Source organism: Terrapene carolina, unplaced genomic scaffold (assembly GCF_002925995.2).
Source record: "Terrapene carolina triunguis isolate 2854851 unplaced genomic scaffold, T_m_triunguis-2.0 Scaffold629, whole genome shotgun sequence".
Classification (NCBI taxonomy): Eukaryota; Metazoa; Chordata; order Testudines; family Emydidae; genus Terrapene; species Terrapene triunguis.
The window spans coordinates 11042295-11060427 of record NW_020664980.1 but is presented as its reverse complement, the minus strand read 5'-3'; the positions used below and the strand labels follow the sequence as shown (position 1 = coordinate 11060427).

Sequence of the window (18133 nt, the reverse complement as noted above, 5' to 3'; positions counted from 1 at the left end):
TGGTTCGAGTTAAAGTTTGGTGTAAGAGAAGGGGGCATGGAATCACCATTGCTTTTCAACATGCTCTTAAACTGGACATTAAGAATGCTAGGTGAGTTGGAGGGTGTAACACTGAATGTCTACAGTTAAGTTCCTTCGTTTATGCAGATGACACTGTACAACAGCAGGCATTTTAGAATTAACAGTGATACTCTTTGCTGCCTTGGAAAATTGGTGTAGTTGACTCAGACTTACAATAAATGTCAAGACGAAAGTGGTTGCATCTTGAAAAAGGGACAATGGATAAAGCGTTGAAATGCAGTAATGGTGAAGTGCTAGAACAAGTAGAATCTTACGTGTACCTAGGCAGCTTGATCAGCCCAATAGTTCTACCAAGGCTGAGATTAAAAGGAGATGTCCTGTAGCTGAGCGATGCCTAGAAATTGATGAAATTGTAGCCTGATAAAAACATTGTTTGGTACCAAAGTGAAAATGTATCAAATCAGTGTCCTAACAATATTACTTTCTGATCAGTTGCATTAAATGAAACAGACCTCAGAAGGCCGGAGGCAGTAGAGATGAGTTCTTTGAAAGATGGCAGATGTAAAGTGGAATGATTTTAAGACAAATGAACAAGTTAAAAGGAGAGTGGAAAGAGAAATCAGAGCATGGGAGTGGCTACAATAGAAAAGATTATAATGGTGAGCACACTGCAGAAGATAGATGAGAGGATGCCAAAGAAAACAATGTAAACAAAGGTCAGTCAGACCTAGAGGAAGACCAATTAGACATCGTACGCAGGGACATGACCAGGCTGGGCTTAAAGGAGGAACAACCCATGGACAGGAATGAATGGCAACACTGTACTGATCCCAGTGTCTGCAAATATGCTCCAGGATGAAAATAATAATAATATGGGTACAGTGTATCATTATTGGCCATGGTTTTCAAAATTACTAATGCCTTTGGGTGCCTTGAAGGGGCCGCCTGATTTTCAGAAGATGGGCACTCAGCAGTCGCTGAAAGTCCAACCCCTTAAGACATCAAGTTGGGCACCCAAAATCACTTGTCACTCTTGAAAATCGTGGCCATTAATTATTTGCCTTTATATGTTATGCTTAGGTGGAACTCCAACCAGAATTTGGCCCTAAGAGTTAGCCTCATGGTAATGAACACTGTATTAACTTATTGTGTTGTCTCTTTCTGATTGCCACTGTGTAGTAGGAGAGATGCAGAAATCTATTTAAAGGTTCTTGCCATGCTTTTCAGAAAACATTGATTTAACCAATATGCATAAATGGCTTATAAAAACAGGAATCCACTTTATTAGGATGTTACATAGAAAGCTATGGAACAGTTTTGCTGGGCAGAGATCTTATTTCTGATTTAATCTTACCTTACTTTTCCAAAAGTATAATCCAAAGTAGCCTCAAAATTCAGCTTCTGGCAGCATAAATATTGACCATTCTGTCAAAAACTATTTTCATGAACAGGATTTCAGTTTAGAAGGTTGTCACAAAGGAGGCTTATGTTAATTTTAATTCTTCATTTTAGTCTACTATTCTAAAAGCCAGTAGTAGTAAGTCAAACCTTAATACCCAATATGGTTACATTTTACAGGCCAGTTTACCAATGAAGGGGCCACAGACACATTAAAATTAGAGACCCTTCGAAAGAGAATCAACTCCCACATACATGAGTTGAGCCAGAGGGGAACTGTGGGACACACTAATCAGAATACTCCTGCTGAATTGAATGCCAGTGTGAGTGCTCTGAGGTGCGAACCATATTTTGGAAAGGGGTTGGATGGGCTGCAGGAGCTGCTTTGGGAGATGCAGGCTTTCAGGGATGCTGGGAGAGTGCACATGGTGATGACATCTGCTATGCCCTTTAACTAGGCACAGTCTGCTTCAGTCTGCTCCTTACCCCTCAGTTCAGCTGTCCTAGCGGTGGGAAGGCAGGGACCATGGTCCCATCCTTGCACCATGTCCCCTGTTGAGGTGCTAATGGCCAGTCACTAGGGGTTCCAGGAGTGAGAATTGTGCTTGGACCCTGAGAAGAGGCACAAGGTGGGCTGGAAGGTTACTCCGGTTGTACACCCACACGGGGCTCAATGCAATCTAGCCCAAAACGGACACAAATGACGTGCCTCCGCCCACACCTGCAGTGTATTTTTGTGTGGAACTGCTTGTTTGCAGCTCGCTGGCCAACACTGTGAAAACAGCAGATGGCAGCAGAACTCCATCCTTGTCTGTATTAATATTGCAGAGAAGACAAAGGTTGGAGGAATGATTCAGTGAAATGTTACCCAGGATTTAAACTGTAAAACATAAGGCTGTGAAGGCTACAAGATGATGTATCATGGCTTAGTAGCAAAGAGGAATGGAGCAGGAATAATTGTAGCAGAAACATTACAGGATAAGGTAGCGGACATCCAAAGGAAGAGTGACTGGCTGAGGAAAGTTAGAATAGCACTGAGCACAGACCACATATTTAATATTCTATACAGCCACGTGCCACAGACTGGCTGTACTCTAGAGGAGAAGGAGGAATTCCAGATAGCACTGGACCAAGTGACAAGTGTAGTCTGACAATCCAAGTGCTTGATTATTGGAGCAGATCTCAATGGACATACAGCAGAACACAGTGCGGGCTACAGCGACTGTCCTGGAGGATGAGGCTTTGGAGCCAGAAATGAAGCTGTTGTGGATGTCTTGGTTAGCCAGAGCCCAGGGCTTGACTGTTGCCAATACATACTTCATAAAGAGGGAGGAGCACTAATTACCTACCAGAGGGGTGTCGGGGTCCCAGGTTGGCTACTTTCTGACAAGGCGAGATCTAAATAACACGAGAGACACTAAAGTGATTCTGGGAGAGCAGATTGCAGAGCAACGGATTGTTTGTAATGGATTTCTGGGTGAAAAGGCTAGTGGGGGGACAAAAGACGAGCTGTGGAACAAAGGATAAAATTGTGGAGTCTAAGATTTAAGGATGAGGTTCTATGGAGGTTGGACAATGACCAAACCGACCATGTTGACACCAATGGAAATATCCAAACATATTACAGAAAGTGCAAATGCTGCCGGTGGTCAAACAAAAGGAGGAAAAATTCATGGCAAGAAGAAGAAGTGGTGGTGGTGGTCCACCAATGTGCAGGAGGCAAATAAGAAGGAAAGGTTTACACAATGGCAGAAAGTACGAAGAGTGGAAAATGATGAGGAATACAAGCTGGCAAAGAAAAAAAGCAAAAAGCCATTGCAGATCTCAAGGGTCAAGCACTTTTAAAACCTTCTATATGCAGGACTGCTTAAAAGGAAGGAATGAGGAATATACACATTAGCAAGGATCAGGCTACGAAGTGTGTCAAAGACGAAAACGGAAGAGTACTGGCGGAAGACAGCAAAATCATCGAGGTGGCAGCAGTTTTATGAGAAACTGCTCAATGAAGAGAATGTGAGGACACTGAGGGAAGTGTGCACAGGCAACAACCTCACAAGGCCCATCACTGCAGTGGAGACTCAGGGTATGTCTACACTACAGGATTAATCCGAATTTAGATAATTCGAATTTGGGAAACAGGTTGTATAAATTCGATTGTGCGCGGCCACACTAAGCACCTTAATTCGGTTTTTAACCACATTAATTCGGTGGTGTGCGGCCACACTAACCCTAATTCGAATTAACAAAATCGATTTAGGCTCTACTCCGTTCGTCGAGGTGGAGTACAGAAATCGATTTAAAGGGCCCTTTAATTCGAATTAACTGGCTCTGTAGTGTGGACGGGTGAAGGGTTAATTCGGATTAACGCTGCTAAATCCGAATTAATCCCGTAGTGTAGACCAGGCCTCAGACAGCACTAAAGATGAAGAAACGTGGGAAGGCAGCACAACAGCAGTGAGAAGCAGTTGCAGCTGCAGTGAGACTTGCACTGTGAGGGTAGGCCTTCATGAAGGATCAGTCTTAAGCCCATTTCTATTTGTGCTTGTAATGGACACGTTGACACAAGATTCAAGGAGAGACTCCATGGAGCATGCTTTTTGCTGATAACATTATGTTGTGCCGTGAAGATACATATGAGCTGGAAAAGGATCTAGAATGATGGACGGCTGCATTAGAAGAAAATGGTTTGAGTCAGCAACCAAAGATGAAATACATGAGATGCTTTGTTGAGAGGGACAATGAGAAGCCAGTAAAACCAGACACCTTGGTGCAGCATTGAGCATTCATGGGAATGTGGAAGCGGATGTTAGGAGCCTCATGAAGAGCACTTGATGCAAATAGAGAGTGTGATGGGAATTCTCTATGATAACAACATGCCAAGTAAACGAAAGAACAAAGTGCATTAGGCCAGTCTTGACATATGGGTTGGAATGCTGGCCAATGAGGAGAAAAGCAACGGCTTCACACTGCTGAAATGACAATGCCCAGGTGGACACTGGGTAAAATGAGAGCTGATAGGCTATGCAATCTTCTTAGCTTATGTGCAACATGCCTCGGGTGGCACGTGACCAGGATTCATCACCGAATTTGATCTGCTGGTTGGATCATTAGCTTCCCCGGCTTGGGCCAGGTACTGACGGGGAGTGCGATGTGAACGCTGATCCATGCCCCCCGGCTATGTAATGAAACAGTACAAGTCACAATGTCCCTATCATGAAAAAGCTGATGGAGTATTGACTGAGGGTTGGATCATGTGAGATGACGAGATGTGGGACATCCATTGGTCAGAGAGTGCAAGAAATAGTAGTCACAGGACAAAGACCTTGAGGAAGACCGAGAAGAAGGAAGTTTGAGACACTGAAGTAAGACATGTAGGTTGTAGTCCTTAGGCAATAACTGCACTGATATTTTACCAGAATAAGGACTGCAAGATCTGGCCCATTTCATTAAGCCTCACAGCTTGTAACTAGATAAACACAGATGCAAAGGACTCCTCAAGGCTTCAGTGAGACCTAGCTGGAACATAGCCCTTGTGCTGGCCTTCCACACAGGAGCAGACCATCACCTCTTGGGCTCTTCACTATGGATGTTGGGTTTTTTAATAAGTGATTCCATTTTGTTTCCTTTCTTTCTGTCTCCAGGGGTTCAGCCCCTGCACTCCATCTACGGTGCCCTCACATCTCCTCCTATCACTAATTAATAAAATGTTGAAAACTGGCAAGATGGAAGAACCCTTTTTTAAAAAAAAATAGGACATTATCTGTTGCAGAAGCAGTGATTATTATTTTTTTTAATTATTTGTATAGCACTTTCCATTTTCATGTGGCCCATGTAATACAGCAGTTACTTGGGTAACTACACTCTTTTTGCAATTGATCCATAGGGCACAATTCATCAGTTCACATGAGTGTACACAGTTTACTGGTGTGTGCAGCATATCTCTGCAGGGCTCTGTGGCTGAATTCTGTGCATAATATTCCTTAGCAAGAAAGAAGAAGCCAAGATGAGGAAGTGCCCAGCCTTGCTTGTTTGCCTGACAGGGCTAGACTGCACCTGGCCCATATGTAGATGCCAGTGGGAGTGGTCAGCAGGTGCAAAGCCCTCTTCTTTAGGAAGCAGGTCCCTTCTTACCCTTAGCAGCACTAAGGGTGGCAGCAAGGGTGGCAGCAAGGGTCCCCTCTTTCCCCACACTTAGAGAGGTGGGGATGGCATCAGGAGAGCCCCAGTACTTAACCTAGTAGCCATAATATGTCTTTTTGGATGGGCAGGCCATGGCTGTGACTGCTTCACTCTTCTGCAACACACAGGCCCCTACGGGAGTGGTGTTGAGGGAATCCCAGAGCAGTAGGTCTTGTAGTTAATTTCTCTGGGCTATAGTTTCAGGCTCTCAGCAGACTCAGGCAGGCGTCACTGTGTCAGTTATACTCCAGTTACATTTTCCTGATTTTCTTTTTAATCTTGAAGGCTAGAAAAGTACTTTTCTCTTTTTAACTGACAGCTCTGAATCGGTAATCATGTTACCTCTGCTTTAATCCAGTCCTGTCATGGTTCCATGTGAGAGCAGGCTGCAAAAATGGGCCCACAACAAGATAAATAATGTGTGCACTAAAGAATCTTTCTACTTGCTTGTTTAAAAAAAAGTTTGATTCTCATTCTCCCGTTACAAATTTTGTTAGAAGTTCTATCAAAGTGAAACCTTTACAACCTATTATTTTATGGTGTGTTCTCATCACCTGCTGTGAAACAAAGAGTACTCTTCAATTATTTGTATTGTTCCAGGCTTACAGTATCGGTTAGCTAGGATAACAGTTCATCTCCAAGAAAGGTCTCTGAGGGACACTGTCTAACAGACATTAACTGACGTGAGCTCAAGTTATATGAACACATGGGAGAAAGAGAGCAGGCAAAGAGCACACATAGTTATGACAAACCCCCTGCCTTTTAGTGATTGTTCGTTTCTGACAGCTCACGTCAAATAGGTTTGTTATGCTTCTCACATCTTTTATCCCCATGTATTTGATATGATTCCCTTGCCTATTTATTTTTCTTCTGTGCACTTCAGAAGTAGTAAAGTACAAGTGAGAGTTTACATAGCCTAGGAGGCCACAGAAGATGGGATCTATATTTAAAAAAAAATGCCTCAGCTTGTGCAAATGAAGAAAACTGATGTGTCAAAGCAATTTCTGAATACATTGTTTTGCATGCCTGATTTCTAAAGCAAATCTGCTTGTTTTAATTTATACTTTAACCCTTTCATGGTAACGGCTATGATCCAAAAAGCTATTACGTGTTGCTTAAGTTCTTTATTATTTTGATTGTACTAAAAAGTGCTGTTTGAATGAAGACTTCCACTTGTGGTCTGGGCACCTTGATAGTAATTATTAGCAATCCACTTCGTATCCATTCAGGTACTTAAGTTCTCCCTCATCATTTCCATACGACATCTACCCTCAAGATTCCTAGCAATAAAATAATCAGGACTAATATCTACAAATCTCTACTCCTAGTGATTACACTAGGAGCATTATGTGTATGTGTAAGCAAAAGAAACCTTAGATTTCCATCCAAGTTTAATGGGGACACATAGGACAACTAATTAGACAAGTGATCAACTTGAGTACCAGCATGAGGGAATGAAGAAATAAAGGAACTGGCAACTTTAATATTGGATCACAATAATAAAAAGTCAGCAGAGCTGTGTGAAGTGTGCATACTTAAAGCAAACCAGCAAATGTCAGTGAGTCACTAGTCGGTTTCTCATGATAGTGCTCTCGCAATTGCACAGTGCAGCCCACGCATTGCAGTTGATACTACCGGGTAAAATAATAGAACTTCTTTTCATTTGTTTTAATCCAAAAATATTTTAATTTCATAAAATGCACTTTAAAAATTTTAAACAAAACCTAAATGTTGTGTCTAACTTTCCAGAGATTATTTATTTGAACACAAATGTTTGCTAGAACTCAAAGAGAATCTTGTGTGGGTGACACCAATAGATACCTTGGTTATTTTAGGAAACTATCTCTTTCTTGTCAACCATTGCTAAGGCAGAGTTCTATTGTAATAGGATTTGATCTGATAACATGTTTCACTGCAAGGAACTAATATGCAAGCCTGTAGCCAGGGCCGTCCCTAGGGAGGTGCGGGTGTGACATTCTATACCTTGGGGGAGCGTGCTGTATTCCTCATTTTCATATAATCATGATCTTGCCTTATAAAGCATGTTTTATACATATCAGGGGAAAGATTATGATCTGCTGAAAGTCATTTCTCTATCCAGATATGTATATCATTAATGCATATGAAGTTATGAGAATTGTGTAGGATGGTTGTCACTAAAACATGCTGTGCACTGGGGGAATCAGCCAGATATTAGCTCCCCAGAGGCAACAGCAAGGAAAGTAACCAGCGCCCGGGCGGGTTGTCAAACAACCCATCAACAGCCATTGTCCAGCAAGGGAGCTACAATGCAATGACTCCCCTGCATGAGGCCACACCAGAGGAATTGCTCAACCGTGCTTGGAGAGACTCAAGCTCACCTGACTCTGAAGGGGCAGGGGGCAAAACCAAGAGGGAGGAGAGGACATGATAAAAGGAAGAGACGTTTGCCAGCTCTTCCTTTCTCTTCCACCTACATCTAAAGACACCACACCAAGCGACTGAAGCGCTGATCAAAGGGGAGAGCCTGGCTGAAGAGCAACCAGCCAGCCTGTAGTGAGAAGCATCTAAGTTTGTAAGGGCATTGGAAGCGTTAAAATCAGCTTAAAATGCATTTTGCTTTTATTTCATTTGACAAAATCAGATTTAAAGTGATAAGTCAATCTTTATAGTTAATAAATCTTTGTCTATTCTACTTGAAGCACTGTTTGGTTTGAAGCGTGTTAGAGGCTCCCCTTCAGATAACAAGCCTGCTACCTATCAATGTCTTTGTTAAATTGACGAACTCATATGAGCTTGCAGCGTCCAGCGGGCATAACTGGACACTGCAAGACGGAGGTTCCTAAGGTTGTGTCTGGGACCGGAACTATTGGCTAGTGTCATTCGGTTGCACAATCCAAGGAGCAGCTTACATGCCAGAGGCTGTGCATGAACAGCCCAGGAGTGGGGGTTCTCACAGCAGAGCAGGGTAAGGCTGGCTCCCAAAGTCAAGGATGGAGTGGCCTAGCAGATCACCGGGCTGTATAACACCAAAGGGGAATGTTACAACAGGGCCCAGGACAAATCAGCCTGTATGGGCCCCCCTTAACATTTTTTTATATAGGTGAAATCTGGTGTGGGCAGGGGACACCAGTGCTGTGGAGTGAGGGATGATGAAGAGTCACAGGGTGGCACCTGTGCTAGGTGCAATGGGGCCCCCTGTGCTGGGGGGTCCCGGAAAAGGGAGGAGTCCAGGGCAGAAGGGCAATGGATGGGGTCAGCCTGGCACTGGTGTGTTCTGGCGGTGCTAGGATGCTGGCTGCTGGTGTGGCAGTGGGTGATGCTGGGGTGAAGCTGGTGCGGGCTGGGGTCGCTGCTGCCGGAGACTGAGCACAAGCCCTGCGATGCCGAGCAAGAAAAAGAAATACAACGCGCACTTCCTGCCAGTGAGTGCAGGCCCGACCCCCGCTGCCGGCACCAGGCCCCCCGCTAACACCCCGGGCCGGCCTGGCCCCCCGAACCCTTAACCCCACCCCCTGGGCTGGGCTGCCTCCCAGGCACCCCTAACGCTACCCCCCTGGGCCAGCCTAGAGCCCCCTGCACGACATGCACACTGAAGTGCAGGGCCCCACAAAGCGCGGGGCCCGGAGCGGTCGCCCCGATTCGCCATACCCAAGGGTTTTCTCTGCCTGTGGCATGATGCAACCGCATCCAATGCCTATTGAAGTCAAGAGGAAGTCTTCCACTGGCATCCATGTGCATTGTGTTGAGCTCTTAGGTATCAGCACTCTTTAAATGCAGTAATATAACAGCAAAATGTATCTAAGTGAATAGTTATAACAACTTTTGCTACGCTGGTTTAATAGTCTCTTGTTTATGTAATTAGAGAATGATTACAATATCTCCCCCAAAGGAGTAGTCTGACAAACAGGACCAAATCTCAGCAACAGAGGTGGAAATAACTGGGTCTCATAGTGTTACTTAGGATTTGCACCAGTGTAACTGAGAGCAGTAAATGATGCAAACCATTCTATAAAGGCAAGCCTTCAGGGACCTGATCCAGTGGAAAGAGTTTCTCTGGCTTTAGTGGGCTTAGGAAATTAAGATCTGGATCCAATGTAATAAAATCGTGAATAATCTGCAGTTCCTTAGAATCAAAATGTCTTCAGCAAGTTGGGCCTTGACATTCCGGGTTGGTGCTGAATTCTGGTGATTGCTGTAAAATATGAAGGGTGTGTACTTATTTTCTTCCCCCCCCCCACCCCCAGTGCAAGGAGGGCATCAGGAGGGAGGAAAATGTGACTGAGGCCATGTCTACACTATGGCCACTGCAGCCACGGAGTTGCCGTGCTGGTAGCTAGGGTGACCAGAAAGCAAGTGTGAAAAATCAGGACAGGGGATGGGGGGGTAATAGGTGCCTATATAAGACAAAACCCCAAATATCGGGACATCTGGTCACCCTGCCGGTAGCATAGATGCTTCCTGCCTTGATGGAAGGGTTTTTTCCATCACTGTAAGTAATCCACCTCCCCAAGGGGCAGTAGCTAGGTCGACAGAAGAATTGTTCCATAGCCCTTCCGTGACTGCACTGCGGGTTAGACTGGCTTAACTGTGGTGCCCATGGGTGTGAATTGTTCACACCCCTGAGCAAAGTTGCTAGGTGGATCTATTTTTACGTGCAGACCAGGCATCGGAGTCTCAAATCCCTCTTGGTGTGGGATTGCCCCTGTGAGAGCAATCGGCTACAGGCCTATACCAGTATCATGTTACTTCCCCTGCTGTGCTGGCTCAGCTGGTCTGGGGGGTGGTGATGGGGGGGAGGGGGTTGAATTAAGGCCTCGCCCCTGCCCACTTACTGCCAACAGACCTGCATGGGAGGGAGAGTAGTGACCCCACACCCGCACCATGCAGATAGCCCTTATACCCCCTTACTCCCTTCAGCGCACATAGGGTAAACCAGTGGTCCTCAAACTGTGGGGTGCACCCACGGGATGCAGGGAGGGAACCCCACCCATCTGTGCTCTGCCCCCAGTTCTAGTCTGGTCCTGCCCCCAGTTCCAACTCGGTCCCCAGCTGTGGTCCTGCTCCTGGCCCCGGTCATGGCCCCACTCCCGGCCGCAGCCATGCCCCCTGCCCTGCTCCCCGCCCTGGCTGCAGCTCCGCTCCCGGCCTTACCTTGGCTCTCTGCTCCTGGCCCTGCTCCCGGCTCCACTCCTAACTGTGGCTCCCGACCGTGGTGTGTGTGTGTGTGTGTGTGTGGTGGGGGGGGGGGCACAGGCACAGACAGGTTCCCTTAAGGGTAAAGGGGGGGGCATGATGGAAAAAGTTTGGGGACTACTGGGGTGAACCATGAACTTGCTGAATGGGAGGCAGTAAAGAGACAAAAGATTTTTTTTTTTAAATGTCTACCATCATGTTCCATATTTAAAATACATATTTACCAAGTCTCTCTGAATCCCTGCTACAGTAAGTGTTTGCATGCTCTGATTATCTTAGCATCCTTCATGTCACTAAATAATTAAAGAACTGGCGGATGGCTGTGATTAGGAAGGGCAAGTGTTTTGACATGCTGCAGAGATTCATAGCTCGATGAGGATAATTGCTGTCTTTAAGATGTTTACTGAGAGGTTTTAGGGAGCATTCCTGAAACAGCAATGCTACATCTTGTATAAATTCCCATCTACTGTATCAACAGCTCTTGAAAACGCTGCTAATCCTTAGAATGATACTGGCATTTTCCATCCAGATGGCCAACCAAATACATGCTTAAGAGGACACAGGTATGCCGTGTCTATCTGCAATGTTCAGAGGGCTGAGGTTCATTAAACAAAATTACTGAAACACTTACAAGACTGGGACTCTGTAAATAATTCCCTAATACAGCAGTTGGTGTTTGCTGTATTAACTCTCCAGAATGCATTGTACTACCATGACTTTCCATTTATAAGAGCAGGTTGTTATTGTTGGAACTAGGTGGCTTTTGGAAATGTGGCAACTAAACTTGCTGTTCCTGTTTTACATCTCCCTGGCCTCTCTAATCTAGGTAGAGCTTAATAAGTAGAGTTGGAATTCAACAGCTAGACCTAGGAGTGGTGACCCTCCCCTTGCTAGGAGGTATGGAAGTTCATTTTTTGACCTAATGGGGATCAACCCTGGCATAATTCCAATACGGAGCCTAGACAGACCCCGAAGAAAGTAAACATGTAGGAAGCTAGCAAGAAAGGGGAATTAAAAGCAGACGTGAGAGATGAAAAGGAGATAAGCGATGGAAAGAAAAATTACTTAACCATGTTGTTAATGCTGAATTCTCCTCTGTCCACCCATAGCAGAGTAGCTTACAGGGTGGAGGGTAACGAGAAGTCCTAAGAGAGCAACTTTTTGGAGGCTGCTTATTAACCTACCAAACCTGTTTGTGTTTTACTTTGTGAGGCGGGGGTGGCTCAGGGGGTTGTTAAGGTGCTCTGGAGCATCTTGCCCGTAGGATGCCAGTTCAAATTCAGCCTAGCACAGCAATAACCAAAGCTGTTATAATCAGTGGCTGTTTGCTGGCCAGCCTGATAAGTGTGGTCTCAGTCCCAGAGGTTGGTTGCAGTATTTTTGAAAATAAACACATTTTGTTTTGTTTTTCAGGAAGGTACTAGTTTATTTCAAAATACCCTGAGAACATAACTCTCAGTCAGAGAGGGAAGGATCAGACTGGAATAAATGAGGTTGGTATATTATGTCAAAGAGGGCAGGCACACAGTATATTTTGATTTTAACTTCTCCATTTATGGATTGAATCGTTTGCCTAAGGGAAAATATTTACAAAGCATTTCTAAACACAGAAGCAAAAATTAAAAGGACAATTAGCCGTCGTTTATTGCCCCTTCCTTGATAGATGGACATTGGTGTTCGTGTTCCTATTCACATCTTGATAATGCTACGGGCATTCCAGTGAATGAGTCAGTTTAACTGTGAATTGCAGTAAGATTATTTTTGAACCTTTACTAGTATGAAGCATCAACCTGATTTTCTCTCTGGTTCCATGTGTGTCCACTTACACTTTCATGCTCATCCTGTTTAAAATGGTGTAGGAGAAAAGGATTAAAAAAGCCCCCCACCCCTGCTTTTTTTCTTTTCTTTTTCTTTTAACAGGGCTTTCTTGGCTGCATTGCATCCATATTGACATGAAAGGCGGGGTTTTCTCTCATGATACTAGATAATGAATTTGAGCCTGGATTAGAAAGGTATAAAGAACCCATCACATAAATGCTTTTTGGTCAGCTTGGGAGTCACGGTATTGTGAGCCAGAAAGAGACACTTCATACAGATGGGAGATGGTGAGACATACCTAAAGAGGGAGTTGGGCCTGGTGATTAGAGCTGGACTGCGGTAGGGTACCGGTGGGAGTCTAGTAGCTCATGTCAACAGAAGGATCCTTGGGATCCGTGGTCTGAGGAGAGCCGGATGCAGTAGGATCTCACTAAGCGCTGACTCCTCCAAGGTGAGGAGCTCCCTCGGCTCCCTTGGACTTCAGAGTTGGGGGCACCTTGATGACTTTTAGAATCCAAAACCAGATGGCGGGTGCAGCAGGACACAGCCGGCTTTCCCAATCCTGGGACTAGTCTGGTTCCCAGCCCAAAGGCTATTGTAACTTATGCCTGGCTGCCCATGGACCAAAGTTGCTATTCAAGCAGCTGGTGTGTAGATATGCCCCGATTACACTATCAATGCCAAGGACTAGAAGGGCAATGGCTTAGAGCCAGTGTAGAAGCTCTGTGTCAGCCACGGATTCACCTTCCAGGGGGGAATCCCCAGGTAGCTAGTTAAACTGGCTTCCCAGCTGCTCTGCAGCACTGGAACTGGGGCCCGAATCTCTCTCCAAGGGCGAAAAACTGACCTCATTGAAGTCAATGGGAGTTTTGTCATTGACTGGCTTCATCCTATTTCACCCGAGAGTCACCTAATAGTCCACCTAGAGGGAAGGTTGAGAGAGGAAAAGCAGATACAGCATGAAACATCTAGTTGAAGAATAAGTGAGCATAATTTTGCAAGCGCGTAACCAATGCTTTAATTTATTCTTCTCCCTACCGCCGATGCAATGGCTAATCATACTAAATGCATGTGCCGTAACAGTGCCCTGTGCACTGCACTAATTGGAAATTAAGGCATGTTGGTTGAAAAACGGGGGATAAATTCATTTTGCTCACAAGACTATATTTACCCAGCAAAATGAGCTGGAGGCTTCTGTGTAAATTGATATGTCACTTGGCACTCTAATAACAACAGCACATAGTGGGTGAAAGTGGAAATTTTGTAGTACTCGTGTGACGGGGATGCTGTTAATGTATGATTCTGTACATTGCAAGGAGCAATGAACGCCACATCTTGGAAGCAATAAAGCGTTGTGGAAACAGATTCCAGGACTTGCCATGAATTTTGTCATTTCTCTAAATCAGAATCAGATCACAGTAGAGGCTCCTTGTAAGTACACCTCTACCCCGATATACCGCGACCCGATATAACACGAGTTCGGATATAACACGATAAAGCAGTGCTCGGGGGGGGGCTGCACACTCCGGCGGATCAAAGCAAGTTTGATATAACGTGGTTTCACCTATAACACGGTAAGATTTTTCGGTTCCCAAGGATAGCGTTATATAGGGGTGGACGTGTAATCTTCCCTCATGCAAAGAAAAAGGTTGCAGCATTTAAGCTTGTAAGGGCAATGCTGTGTAAATTTTGGTCTTGTTTAAAGAGTGAAATAATAATGGTGGAGGATTTTTTCTGACTTGATTTTTTGAGAATCAAGTTTTCAACACAGCATCTAAACACTTGCCCACAATATTTAGGGGCTTGTCTGTTTGCTCAGGAAGAATCAGCACTTCTGTGTGAGCAAATTTGGGTTTGACTCGTGCAAACAGATGCCGTCTCTCTCTCACCCCACAATCTTACAGGAGCCTACTTGAAAAATTTGGTTCTAACTCGGTGTGGTGACTTCTAGTTGTATCTGTATTTCTGCATTGTGCTGAATTGTTCATCTAAAAGTTTATAGGCATGAATGTTTATCACCTATATTGCAGGTATTCATTAAAATCCAGTGGGGACAGAATGGCTCTCAAGTTTCAGCACCTAGTACTTTGAGAAGAATCATGGGTAACTCAATTCACGCGCAAAACTACATTGTGTTAGAACATGTGTTAACTGACACAAGGTTGAATGTCTGAGCTAGGATTTTCAAATCACACTAAAATTCACTGAGAGCTGGACACTAAATCCCTTACACTCTTCTGAAAATTCCAGCTTTAGTGTAGAAGGCGTGCCTCCTGTTTAAAGGCATGTCTGGTCATAATACAACCGAGGGTGGACCTTTAGTGCTAATAATGACCACCCTTTGATAGTGTTAAACACCAGAGTCCCTGTCTACACTGAGTACTAAGTTGTGCCTAAAAATCCTGTTAGTTAACATTTTCTAACCCTAATCTCTCTGTAGACAAGCCCAGCGGGAAAGGATAAGACATCTGACAGTAGGGACTAGGACTTGGGCGCTGCCTGGAAGGCATTTCTTTAGACATATAAGGCTAAACTTCTCAGTTTCTTTGCTACAACTTCCAAGTACTGGGGCTTCCCTGGTGAAGGCTCTAAGGGTATGTCTACACTGCAGTAGAGTGAGCCTGCCAGCCTGGACAGACAGACTTGTGCTAATGGGGCTTGAGATAGCATGCTAAAAATAGCAACATGGACCTTACGGCTCGGGCTGTAAGCCTAGGGGGTCAGGTGGGCTCTTGAGCCTGAGCTGCGATGTCCACGCTGCTATTTTAAGTGTACGAGGATGAATCTGTCTATCCAGACTGGGAGGTTCCCACCCAGCTGCAGGGTAGACATATTCTAAGGGGTCCTAGACTGCAGAATGCTCTGTCTACCACGTGAGTTTGTTTGGCTTCCATAGGAATTTATCTGCTTTCTTAACAGATAGTTTGTTCACTACAATTCAAGTGGCTTTAGACTGCTGTTTGGGAATTTCTCGCAGACCGTTGTGGGGGCGAATCCGTGAACTCTAAGAAGAGGGAGTGAAAGAGGATACCTTTAGCCTACCCCACGCAGTATTCATGGTGTAGAAGGGTATAGACGGAGAAGTCCTCCCCCATGCCAGGGATGTGGTCAGAAGTGCTTCCTGACCATGGGTGGGAACAGAATTTAAGGGGTTTAAAGTAATCGGCTCATCCGGGATTTCTCAGGTATTAAATCAGTAGGGAGATTTTTATATGAATCTTACATTTATGAAATTAGGAAGCAGACTGTAGGCAGACAATTCCCCTGGTGGCACCACCTCGGAGGGGGCTGGACAGCAGGGAGGATTAAATCAAATTCTGTTAATGGCTGCGATTTATTGCCTTATCTGTTTTCCTTCAGTAATGGTTTCCATGTGAACGAGAGAACCGTTGTATGTGAACATTAAGGTGTTGAACACCGGGAACTCCCATTGGCATGAATGGGACCAGTTGAGGGTACTCAGCACCTCTCAAGACTGAGGATGTCAATGAACATAAAGAAGGAACCACTGCAAACATATCTGTCCCAGCTCTCTCTGCATGCTATCTTGCCTACCGAGGAAGAGTCAAAGATGGCACGCTTGGGCAGGTGGCATCGCTTCTGGGCTGGCACATTGTTTCTAAGCAGCTGCCCTCAGGAGACTTGTTTGAAACACCCTCTGACTCTGTGACTTCTTGGCAGCTGCTCCCCTCGGTCTAAGCTTGGGTGTGTGAATTATCATGGCACGATGATCCTGCTTGTAAATGATTTTGATGTGTTAAGATGAACGGGTTCTCCTCCAACGAGTGACAGTGTGTCACTGAAATACCCTGTGCGTGAAGGTTCAGAAAGATTCTTGCTTTTAGCAATTTAAAGCAGCATGTGGAAACCACATAGTTAGTGTTGGGTTTTTTTTCTGTTTTTTTAGAAACAAAGCTTAGAAATACGATTTCAAACCCCAGTGCTCGGTTAATGAAGCTATTAGTGTTTGAGGCTAATGTCCGCTGTTAATCATCCCTCTTTAATCTTTCCTTATGTAACAGGAATAGCTGTCCGACACTAATGCCGAGACTCTGAATCATGAATGTGCATGTTTGTTGTGCCGTTAATAATCATTTGAACGATCGGTCTCCAGGTCTCTGCTAACAGGGAATATTAGATTAGCCCCACTCTGCATTTTTACTTGTTAATAAAGATACTGAGTTGTACAACAAAAAGGTCTGTAGCTATGGGGCTTTATCTACTTCTGAACTTGTATTCATGTTTTGACAACTGTGAACCAACATATAGGTTAGGTTAATTGTAGTGCAGACAAGACACATATGTCTGTTCCTAGTTGCATATAACCCTAGGGGGAACCCTAGGGCATGTCTACACTATGGGAGCTACAGTGTAGACCCTACATTGACCTAGTTATTGCCGCTCAGGGAGGTGGATTACCTACAGCATAGGAAAAATCCCTTGTGTCAGTGTAAGAATTCTAGCCATGTATATGCTGGGGGTTAGATTAGTTTAACTATGGCACTTGGTGGCAATTTAGCTAGGTTGATCTAAATTTTAAATGTAGACCAGGGCATACACTTAAACATGACTAGGAACAAAATGTGTTTTTGTCCCTGCTTACAATCGGTGGTCAATTTTCAGTGTGTTGCCGTGACTCAGGGTCATATTGAATTCATCTCTTCCTTGCCACTCATTTAGTTGCAAAGGTGAAAAGTTCTTTCCTCCATTTTTGCCAGCTAGGAGGCCACATCCTTATGGTCAGGGCCCGGCCACAACGCCTGCTTTTATCACCTCCACCTCAAACTGCTAGATGCGGCACTCTGCCTGTGGCTGACCAAGAGGGCCTTGCAGAGGCTTCAGCTGGTTCAGAGTGTTGCAACACCTCTCTTAGATAAGAGTGACTAGAAGCTCGGGCGCGGGTGGGTGGATGGGCAGGAGGCCATGGCCCTGTCACTTTTAAATGTGGGAGGGCTGTGTTCTCCCACTTTTTACAGCCGTAAGGGCGAGCAGTGGGAGGAGGGGGTAGAGAGGAGTGAGGGGGGAGCCTTGGGGGGAAGGGGCAGCACGGGAGCAGGGGTTCGGGGGGGAAGGGCCAGTGTGGGAGGGTGTGGCCACAGTTTGGGTGCTGATGGCCCCCCATTTTTAGGGACTTTCTGCCGCTTCTGACTAGAAAACATTATGTAGGTTGTTGGTGCTCTATGCTGACTCCACATTTGATTCTGGATTCATTCCAAGGTCCTGGTCCTAATCTAAAGGGGGTAGGGCCCAACTCTTGAAGGGGCTGCTTCTCCCTCTGGGCTGCACAGTAACAGTTGCAATCAATGGTGATGTTAAGCTGATGGTCCCTGTGAAGTTCTCAAGGACAGGGTGTCTGGGAGGAGTGCTCCTTGCTGTGGATCAGGATGAACCTAAATCTTGCAACTTTTAGTGCACCCTGTAAGACCATCTCTTCCTTCGAACCATCCCTCAGTAATCATGGTGGGAAAAAAATGGCCTGTTAACATACTCTCCTGGCAGACCACAAAATAATCACTCTGATCATTGCAGCATAAAATAAAGG

At 45.1% G+C, this 18133-nt stretch overlaps 1 long non-coding RNA gene across 2 annotated transcripts in view; it reads left to right on the top strand.

The window, feature by feature from the left end:
* The window catches only part of LOC112108115, a 56183-nt gene extending 39734 nt beyond the window's left edge, over positions 1 to 16449 (top strand). The window contains exons 2-5 of one of the 2 annotated variants that reach the window (XR_002908225.1): positions 12187 to 12266; positions 12694 to 12785; positions 14622 to 14694; positions 15952 to 16449. This is a non-coding gene — a long non-coding RNA (uncharacterized LOC112108115). The remainder of the gene's footprint in view (positions 1 to 12186; positions 12267 to 12693; positions 12786 to 14621; positions 14695 to 15951) is intronic. The other variant, XR_002908226.1, reaches the window with a different exon arrangement.
* Positions 16450 to 18133: the final 1684 nt, after the last annotated feature.